Genomic DNA, 10,016 nt, shown 5'->3' with positions numbered 1-10,016 from the left:
GGAATGCGTATATCATCCTTGCGGTTGATTATTTTACTAAGTGGGCCGAGGCGATGCCTACATTCGAGGCAGACGGCAAGACAGCTGCGATTTTTGTATTCAATCACATTATTGCTAGGTTTGGTGTCCCACAAGCGATAATCACTGACCATGGGTGCCATTTTCGAAACATTATGATGACAGAACTTACAGGCCAGCTTGGTTTGCGTCACGATAGCTCAACTCCTTATTATCCACAAGCCAACGGTCTGGTTGAGTCCATCAACAAAGTTTTGGTTATCATGATCCGACAAATCATTGGGATTAATCGGTCGAATTGGCACAACATGTTATTTTCCGCGCTTTGGACATACCGAACTTTAGTAAAAACATCAACAGGGTTCACTCCTTTCCAACTAGTTTATGGTTTGGAAGCTGTGTTGCCCATTGAATGCGAAATCCCATCACTTCAAATGGCTGTCGAATTACTTCCAGCTACTTCCGAAGAGGAGAAGCGTTTATTATACTTAGCTCAATTAGATGAGACTCGACGCGATGCTACACTGGCAATCGAGACTCGTGCAAAACGAATGAAAGCTCAGTATGATCGAAATGTGACCCCTCGAAATTTTTCGGAAGGAGACCTAGTGCTATTGTATGATCAAGCTAACGATAAATTAGGTGCTGGAAAATTCGTTCCTATGTGGCATGGGCCCTACATTGTTAAGCGAAAGCTAGCAAAAGGGGCCTATGAGCTGGTTGACTTTGACGGGGACTCTTTGGGTAAACCCAGAAATGGACTTTACCTAAAGAGGTACTATGCTTAAATGATGGGTGTGAAGATTTTTAGGTTAGTTAGGTTAATTTTTCTTTCTAGCTAGTATGTTTGTTAGTTTAGACAGTGTGCTTAGCTTATAAAGTGTGTTTTTCGTCGTTATTCTGCTTATCTTGGTTTTACCCTTGATGATTGCAGATGTTGATGCCTCTCCAAACGTACATTGGATTCGCTGATGGTGCTTGTCGTAATACATGGAATATCTCTTCCGCAGCTTGGGTTATCTAGTCGTTATTCTGCTTATCTTGGTTTTACCCTTGATGATTGCAGATGTTGATGCCTCTCCAAACGTACATTGGATTCGCTGATGGTGCTTGTCGTAATACATGGAATATCTCTTCCGCAGCTTGGGTTATCTATTCGCCCTCTGACGAATTAGTTTCTATGCATAGGGTGAGCCTCGGTCAAACAACAAACAACATTGCAGAATACAGTGCAGTGATTGAGTTATTATCTGAATCTATTTCATTTGGGATTCGGAGTTTGATAGTGAGGTTAGATTCTGAACTCGTTGTATTACAACTTAATAGAGTTTATGCCATCAGAAATCTAGTGTTATTAAGGTTATTTTTGAGAGTGTGTCTCTTGGAACGTGAGTTTGATTACATTTAATATCAACATATTCCAAGCTCTTTAAATACATTAGCAGATGCAATTGCTTCTCGAATGTTAGACAGACATTTGCAATAATCATACATGTAAATTTAAAAACATTTAATCACACATGTTGAACAAAATAAGCCGGTAATAATGATATATATAGATAGTTGTGTGTCAAAAATACATCGTCTTCGATCATAGGTTGAAAAACACCTTATGATCGGTAAAAATGATAAGTACAAAAAACCAAAATGTCACATGTGTCTACAAAGTGACCATCCAATCACTGGTGGTGCTCCCTATATGACACCACTGCATGGGCTACCCTACACAAGAACCTCCTAAAAGGTCCTGGGACTGCGACTACATAGCGCTGAAGCCTGATAGGAATATCATCTATGGTAGTCTCTGGTATGTCTGCCGTAAGACGCTCTAGGTCTTGTTCCAACTCAGCTAAGGTCTCTGCAGCCGCGTCCTGTGGGACCGGTGCCGGTGTAACTGGTTGTCTCCTCTTGAAAGGCTGGAGATTGGCTGGACGCCGTGGACCTACATCTGCATTTTGAAAATTTTTACTGTCAGTTTTGAGACGATATATAAAAACAAAAAAAAATATAGATAATTTAAAAACTTGTGAAAAATGAAGTACCTCTGTCGTCCCATTGTTCTCCCTGTGGAAGAGCCATGTCCAGATCACCGTGAAAATCCACTCCGGCATAAGGAAAATCCTGGATCGCAAAGACCTGGTCCTCCAACCAGTGAAAGTAACCCGCAGGAAATCGGACAACTCCCGCTCCCTCATCAGGATATCGGGCCATCACCGCAACCCATCGCATCAACTTTGGCTCCCGAGGAGGCCCAACCTCAACAGCGAGATGCTGCAGGATCAGCATCGGAACTCTCTCTAGGGTAAAGCTCACAACTAAAGGCCCATACCCAAAGGTCTTTAATTGCCCGTTCTTTGCCCTAGTCAGTTGGCCCTTCATATTGGCCAACACAGCGTCGCACCAGTTGAAAATGGTGCCTCGGAAGCAATCAATAGCCATCCGCATCTGGGATCCAGTGGCAATGTGCAAAGCGGCAGCCCCGCAAAGTCTGGTAACTGTAAAGGCAATTACCATAAGTTCAGGTCGGGATATGTATTTGATTTCTATCCCCTTCTCCTGGTTCTGATTATTGCACCACTCTAGCCGGAGACTAGCAAGGGATTGGCCACCCGGCCTAGTCCCGAACAGAGACAGTTGCTCGCCCCTATTAGGCAAACCAGTGAGAAAATATATGTCTGAGGGCTCTATCTCGAGCTGGTGCCCTCCGATGTAAAAACATTGATCCTGAACGTTCCACCTTTCAACCAGCCACTCTAAGAATCACACCTGGGCCCTCATGCCAGGTATGGCCCAGTATTTGTAGAGACCGCATGCCTTCAAAGCATCAATGGAAGGTTGATGATCTATTGCGGCCAAATCGACATCTTCGTGTTCTCTTTCGCGCCAATCAAGCATGGTGGGCAATCTACACACCAGAAAACATCCATTAGAATTCACTAAATCAAAAATTAATGGTTCAAATTTGAGATTTGGGGGTTTAAAAATGCTTTGCGCGGAGTACGCACCCCGCGTTCAGAAACAGAGCGTGGGTACGCAACTGCTCTGAAGGTAGGTTGCGTACACCTACCATTTTCCCAATGGAGAAAATGTCGGGGTACGCAGGTCACCCATGGGGCACCTGCGTACCCCGAAAAGCGGATCTTGAAACCCCAAAGCCCCCAAAAAATCAAACTAGGGCCTAAAATGAAATTCTAAATGGATGAAAACAAAGAGGAGGATGTTGTGAAATACCTGAAAGAGACGGCGCTCGATTCCGACGGTCGGATTCTCCGCAAAGTCCACGGGAAGTTTCTTGCCAAAAGCCCTTTTCTCTCCCTCAACAGTAAAATGGTAAAAATGACATGGTAAAAGGTATTTTTATAGGTTTTTTGGATAAATGAATGCTAAGTTTGTTTATTTTTCACCATGGAAGGATATTTTTCAATGTATTTTTGCCTATCTTAAACAGGTATGAGTAATGTGTTGTTTTTGTGCAGGACAAAAGGACTTTCAGGGAAAATTATCATTTTTCACGAACCAAAACATCAGAGTCATCTTTTAAGCCCTTTTCTGACTCCTAAAACATGAAAATATTGCCGAGCGTTTCTTTTACACTCGTTAAAACGGAATTAAAAGACGGTCCCCTTATAGCCCTTTTCTGATCGTAAAAACAGGAAAAGATTGCCGGGTTTTTGTCGTTTCAAACTCGATACTGGAAATAAAATGATGTGTCCTTGATCGCTTTTTACTTTTCAGGTCAAAGACACTAACTATGAAAGTACTCCTTCGTCGCAAGATCAAGCGGTTCTCTCAAGTATTATTTTATACTTTTTTGGGCTTGGGAGACACAAATTTACGAAAAAGTTCAACCCTGGAGTCTTCTTTAGTTTTTTCACACTCTCTAAAATTGAAAAACGCCGAGTTTCTCCTATACTGGACTCGTTAAAATTTCACAATAAAGGACCTGTTCGATTACAAACAGGAACAGACCACTCCTTCTTAGGGTTTGAATCTAAACTAAGTTGGACTCATTCGAAGGATGAGATTATAATCAAGCATATGTTATCCTCCTCAAGATTGTAAAAAATAAAGAGGTACTTGCCAGAAATGGTGGGGGAAAAGAGAGAAAAATGATCCTATTTGTTATCCTTTGTCACAGAAAAAACCTTATTACCACTCTTGAACACGACACTTTTCATTCACCTGGGTTGGGAAATCCTTTGTCTTAAAGTTGATTAAACCACTTTGAAAGTCTTCAACCGTTTCTGGGTATTAACTTTGGGTCAATCTTCGCCAAGCCATCTGTCGTGTCGTTATGTGTTCAAGAGGTCTCTGCAAATAAACCATTCATATGCAAAATACTTGTCATCCATTTTGACCATCCCTGAGTCAGTCCTTACAACAACATTTCTTCAACTTGAACTATGATTTCGTGTTGTGGGCTTGCCTGCAATGGGTCGCTTTCTATCGACATCAGCACATTATCTAGAGAGATGACTTAGAAATCGTCAGTACCTTGAAGTTTGCATGCATCAATGGTAGGTTTCTCGCCTTTGACGACAGTTTACATCATTGACTTTCGATCGAAGGATTCCGTGACATGTTCGACATCAACCCATTCATTCGCATCTCATGGATTGTACTGGGTACTTTGAGAACCATTGACATCACTGGTGGTCTCTCTCACACTTGTTAACAGTTTACATCATTGATTGGTAATCAAGTGGTTTCTACCATGCTCGAAATCAACTCATTTATTCGCATGGATAGAATCGTACCAATTCGGGAAGTAGAAATGAAGACCCTGGATCTAGTTTCCACCATCTAGGCTGTGAGGAGTTTTGTATTCATTATATCGTAGACTAATCATAAACAGATGGCTGCGTCTGTATTGTGTCTACATGAGTCTACGATTATGATGTACTGCGAAATCATTCCTGTATCAGAGCAGTAGTTAGATTGTTAGTTAAAGTTTTCAATCTGAGTATGGGAATGCCTACCTCAGCGATGATATCATCTTATATATGTATTTTGTGTTGAATATTTGCAGGTTCTGACCGGGCTCTCCACAAGATAATCCTTGAAATGATAAAGTACTTCACCCTTCCTAGATGATATAAAACCCTAATCTACTACAGGCTTCGCACTTTAGGGGGCAATCTGTTACACTAAAAAATGTCACCATGACTATTTGCAGTTAGTATGGCTCCATCAACTGTCATACTATCCTCCTTGGCAAGTCTCATGCCTCTGCTTTTCATGTCAAACTCCAAGAAAGAGAGAAAAGTCATTTAAAGTCAATTATCTCTGGGTACGCAGTTTCTCTCAGCCTTACCTGCGTGTACGCAACCCAAGTTCACAATACCTGCGTACTTGTATGCTCTGTATGTAAAGGGGTGGGTGCGTACCCCTGTAAAGGTCAAAAGGCGCGAGTTTCATCTTAAAAAAGTTACTTGTGGTCAAATCTAGAGCATTCTAGAAGATGGTTTGACGTGTATTGAGCGCCTCCAGATGGTTCATGCACCCCAAAGAAAGAGGAACTTATCCCATGAAGAGGGGAGCTATCCCATTGAAAGAGGGGCTTATCCCATTCATGGTGGACCTAATTAACTTCCTCTAAAGCACTATAAATACAGGCATTCGGCCAGAGGGAGGAGAGGTTGAAAGCTGAACATTCCTAAGGGTAGATGCTGCTGGAATTAGGACTTCCTTGTAGAAGCTTGTGAGGAGAGATTCCCATCCTTTCTTGTTTCATTTGGAAGTGGGTGAGCTGATCAAAGTAAAGGAGAACTCTTGTTGGACCCTGGGAGGGACCTGCACAACACCAAGGCTCAGGTTGTAATGGTTTCTTTTGTTTCCTATTAATACAAATAAGTCCATTCTTCTCAACAATTTGTTATTTATGAGTTGTTTCATATACTCCTTGGTCTGTATGTTAAATATGTTTTATTTTATGAGATATTTAGGTGCTATTTAATCATTTGATTGTTAGTGAATGCAGGTTTCGAAGAGAAGGAGGAGCTCATCCGGATCGACGAGGCTGGACTACTACAACAGCGTTGGACTACAAGTAAGATCTAAACACTTGATTTCTTATATGGTAAATGCATATTTAGAGAAGGATTGTTCTTAATTGTGTTGTTTGTCACTAGAAAGCCTTAAGTTTCTAGGGAGGTTGGTTTTGTCCGCAAAATCGACTCTTTCCGCATGACACTCCCTTTGACTCTTCTTTCACTTATTCATTTTCTTGATGATGGATGACCTTTGGGATTCAAAACACCGATAAGATTCATGTAATAATATGGAAGATTCGAACCATATTTCTCCAAAATAAGACCCTAAAAGTTTAAAATCTAACAACATTTCCCTATATGGAGGGGATACATGGAATGAGATCTATTCTCTCAAAATTCCAAGGATTAAAATTGAAAGAAGGGATGTCGAATTGCAATGAAATTAAATTTTTTCATTTATTATTTATCCATCCTCTCTTTGACTCTTCTTTCATTCATTCATTGTCTTGATGATGGATCCCCCTTTGGAATTCGAAACGCTGACAAGATTCATGTAATATTGTGGAAGATCCAAACCACCTTTCTCCAAAAGAACACAACATAAGTTTAAAATCTAACTTCATTTCCATGTACAAAGGGGATACATGGAATGAAATATTTTCTCTCAAAATTTCAAGGATTAAAATTGAAAGAAGAGCAATCAACCTATAATGAAATTAATTTTGTTCATTTATTATTTATCTGTCCTCCCTTTGACTCTTCTTTCTTTCATTCATTTTCCTGATGATGGATCCCCTTTGGGAATCAAAACATTGATAAGATTCATGTAATACTGTGGAAGATCTGAACCATATTTCTCCGAAAGAATACCACATAAGTTTAAAATCTAACATTATTTACCTGTATGGAGGGGATACATGGAATGATATTTGCTCTCTCAAAATTTCAAGGATTAAAATTGAAAGAAGAGTCATCGACCTGCCATGAAATTAATTTTGTTCATTTATTATTTATCCATCCTCCTTTTGACTCTTGTTTCATTCATTCATTGTCCTGGTGATGGATCCCCTTTGGGATTCAAAATGTAGACAAGATTCATGTAATAATGTGGAAGATCTGAACTATATTTCTCCAAAAGAAGACCACAAAAGTTTAAAGTCTAACATCATTTCCTTATACGGAGGGCAGGGAAAATTTTAAGGATGGAAAATTATCTTGAAGTTTAAAAACGTTGGCGAATCTCACTAGTCCCTAATATGAAAGCTATAAAATGTTTATTGATGTATTTGTAAAATTATTCAAATTTATAATGATTTTATATATACTCCCTATATAATGTTGGTGACTTTTAAGGTAAAATAATTTTATGTTGTAAAATTCAGGCTAACCATTTTTATAAAAAATGGAAATTGGCGAACCATTGTTTTGGAAAAATCATGTAAAATTAGCCCACCTGCGAATATTGGCCCCTAAATTTTTCCATAACGGAGGGGATGCATGGAATGAGTTCTTTTCTCTCGAAATTTAAAGGATTAAAATTGAAAGAAGAGTTACTGACCTATAATGAAATTAAATTTGTTCATTTATTATTTACCCATCCTCCCTTTGACTCTTCTTTCATTCATTCATTGTCTTGATGATGGATCCCCTTTGGGATTCAAAACATAGACAATATTCATGTAATAATGTGGAATATCTAAACCATTTTTCTCGAAAGGCAAGCAAGACCGTGCTACTAGCAATTTAGAAACAGAGGAGAAGGCTCAAAATTCTAGCAAGGTCGGGATAAAAATAAATATGCAGCGGGGAAAAAAGAGAAAAACATGCCTACCTTAAGAATTTTGGAAGGGACCATCAGTGGAATAAATTCAACAGAGAAAATTCCACCGAACCTACTCAATCTCAATCTAGTTCCAAACCCATGGACTTAAATAATAAAAAGACAGGTAGAATCAAGGAAAGAGAGTCATGTAAAACAATGTTCAATAGATCTAAATGGTTGCCTAACTAAAGTAGACTTAAATATACTTCCTTTAGGGTCATATGATGTGTTAATAGGTATGGATTAGTTGGAGAAATTGTTAGAAAAATATTATTTATGACAGAGAAATGCAAGACATATAATATGCGGAAAAACACAAACACATAAAACCAGAGAGACATAGATATACCTGGTTCACCCAGTTTGGGCTACGTCCACCCTGAACAGATAATGCTTCCTTTCTATTATCCAGTAAAATGAAGAGACACAACCTATAGTAGATCTGTTGTAATATCCTCTGTTTTCTCTCACAATCTCACCTATCTTTTTCTCGCTCTAAGAATACACATATATTCCACAGCCTTAATACAATTCCCTCATACAGAGAGAGGGATTGCCTTCTAGGGCAAAAAACCCTAAACTAAACATAAATTCTACCGTCAGATCATCCGCCTAATGAATAACCCATATTGACTAGAAATTACTATACTTTTACAAGGCAATTTTACATCTGTTTTTAGCATTGAGGGTGCTGCCCCCGAAACCCCTGCTGGGGGACCACTGGTCCCCAGACCCCCCAGCCGGGGGGGATGGCCCCCCCCCCGAATCCCTGCAGGGGGTACAAGTCCCCCTTGCATCCCCCCGCATGGAGGGATGTACAATCTTCTTGGGGTATACATCTGGCTGAAACAAAGACCTCTAAATTAGGATGATAATCATGCTCCACACCCAACAAAGATGTAAAGCTGTAGTAAACTATTTAGAAAAAAACAATGAGTGGTGTAACCAAAGAGAGAATAATGCAGTTGATAAGAGGTATACTGAAATCAATCTCGGTTAGACAGATTTCAACATTACAACTACAAACAAGTGCTTGAAGGGGGTGTCAATTGCTCGTTGTTCAGGTTGAAACAAGTGAGAAGAAAAAAAGACCACAATTTAGATGAATTGCCAATTATTAAAAAATTTCATGGATGTTTTTCTGGAAGAGATTCCAATTCTTCCTCTTCGCAAAGACATAGATTTCTCCATTGATTTAGTTCCAGGGTCTACCCCATTTTCTAAAACGCCTTACCAAATGAGTGTCCCAGAATTATTAGAACTAAAAATGTAGTTGCAGGAATTACTCAAGAAAGGCTATTTTAGACCCAACATTTCACCATGGGGGACCCAATGCTATTTCTAAAAAACATGATGGTACATTTACAATGTGCATCTATGATCGATAATTAAACAAATTGATCATTAAAAAGAAATACCCACTGCCCCATATTAATGATCTATTTGACCAAGTAAGAGGGTCAACCATATTCTCAAAAATTGATTTGAGAACTGGGTACCATCAGTTAAGAATAAAGGATGAAGACAACCATAAAACGACTTTTTGAACAAGATATGGTCACTACAAATTTGTAATGTTACCATTTGGCCTTAATAATGCACTGACCATATTTATGTGCTTAATGAATAGTGTACTGAGTAAGTATCTTAATAAATTTGTGCTGTCATTTATAGATGGAATTATGGTGTATTCCAAAAATGAATATGAACATAAAGAACATTTGAGACTAGTGTTTCAAACCTTAAGAGAACATAAATTATGTACTAAGTTTAGTAAGTGTGAGTTCTACAAGGACATAATACAATATTTGGGCCATGTAATTTCAAAGGAGGGACTGTCTATTGATCAAGAAAAGGTTAGGGCATTTTGAACTAGCCCATACTAAAGGACATGTCAGATGTACGATCCTTCATGGGAATTACAAGATACTACAAAATATTTATTGAAGGTTTCTCCAAAATAGACTACCCCATCAAGTCCTTACAAAAGACAAGAATAAAATTTGATTGGACAACCAAGTGTCAGGAAAGTTTTGACAAACTGAAACAATTATTAACAGTAGTGCCTATCTTGAGAATTGTGGAACCAGAAAAAGAATTTGTGGTATGCCCAAAGGCTTGTTTGGAGGGTTTAGGTAGAGTCTTAATGCAATATAATTTTGTAGTGACCTATGAATCTAGGA

This window comes from Pinus tabuliformis, chromosome 4_2, assembly GCF_031772625.1.
Source record: "Pinus tabuliformis cultivar Carrire ecotype Pingquan chromosome 4_2, CPIR1, whole genome shotgun sequence".
NCBI classification, from domain to species: Eukaryota; Viridiplantae; Streptophyta; class Pinopsida; order Pinales; family Pinaceae; genus Pinus; species Pinus tabuliformis.
The sequence above is the reverse complement of the archived record's forward strand: the minus strand, read 5'-3'. Positions refer to the sequence as shown.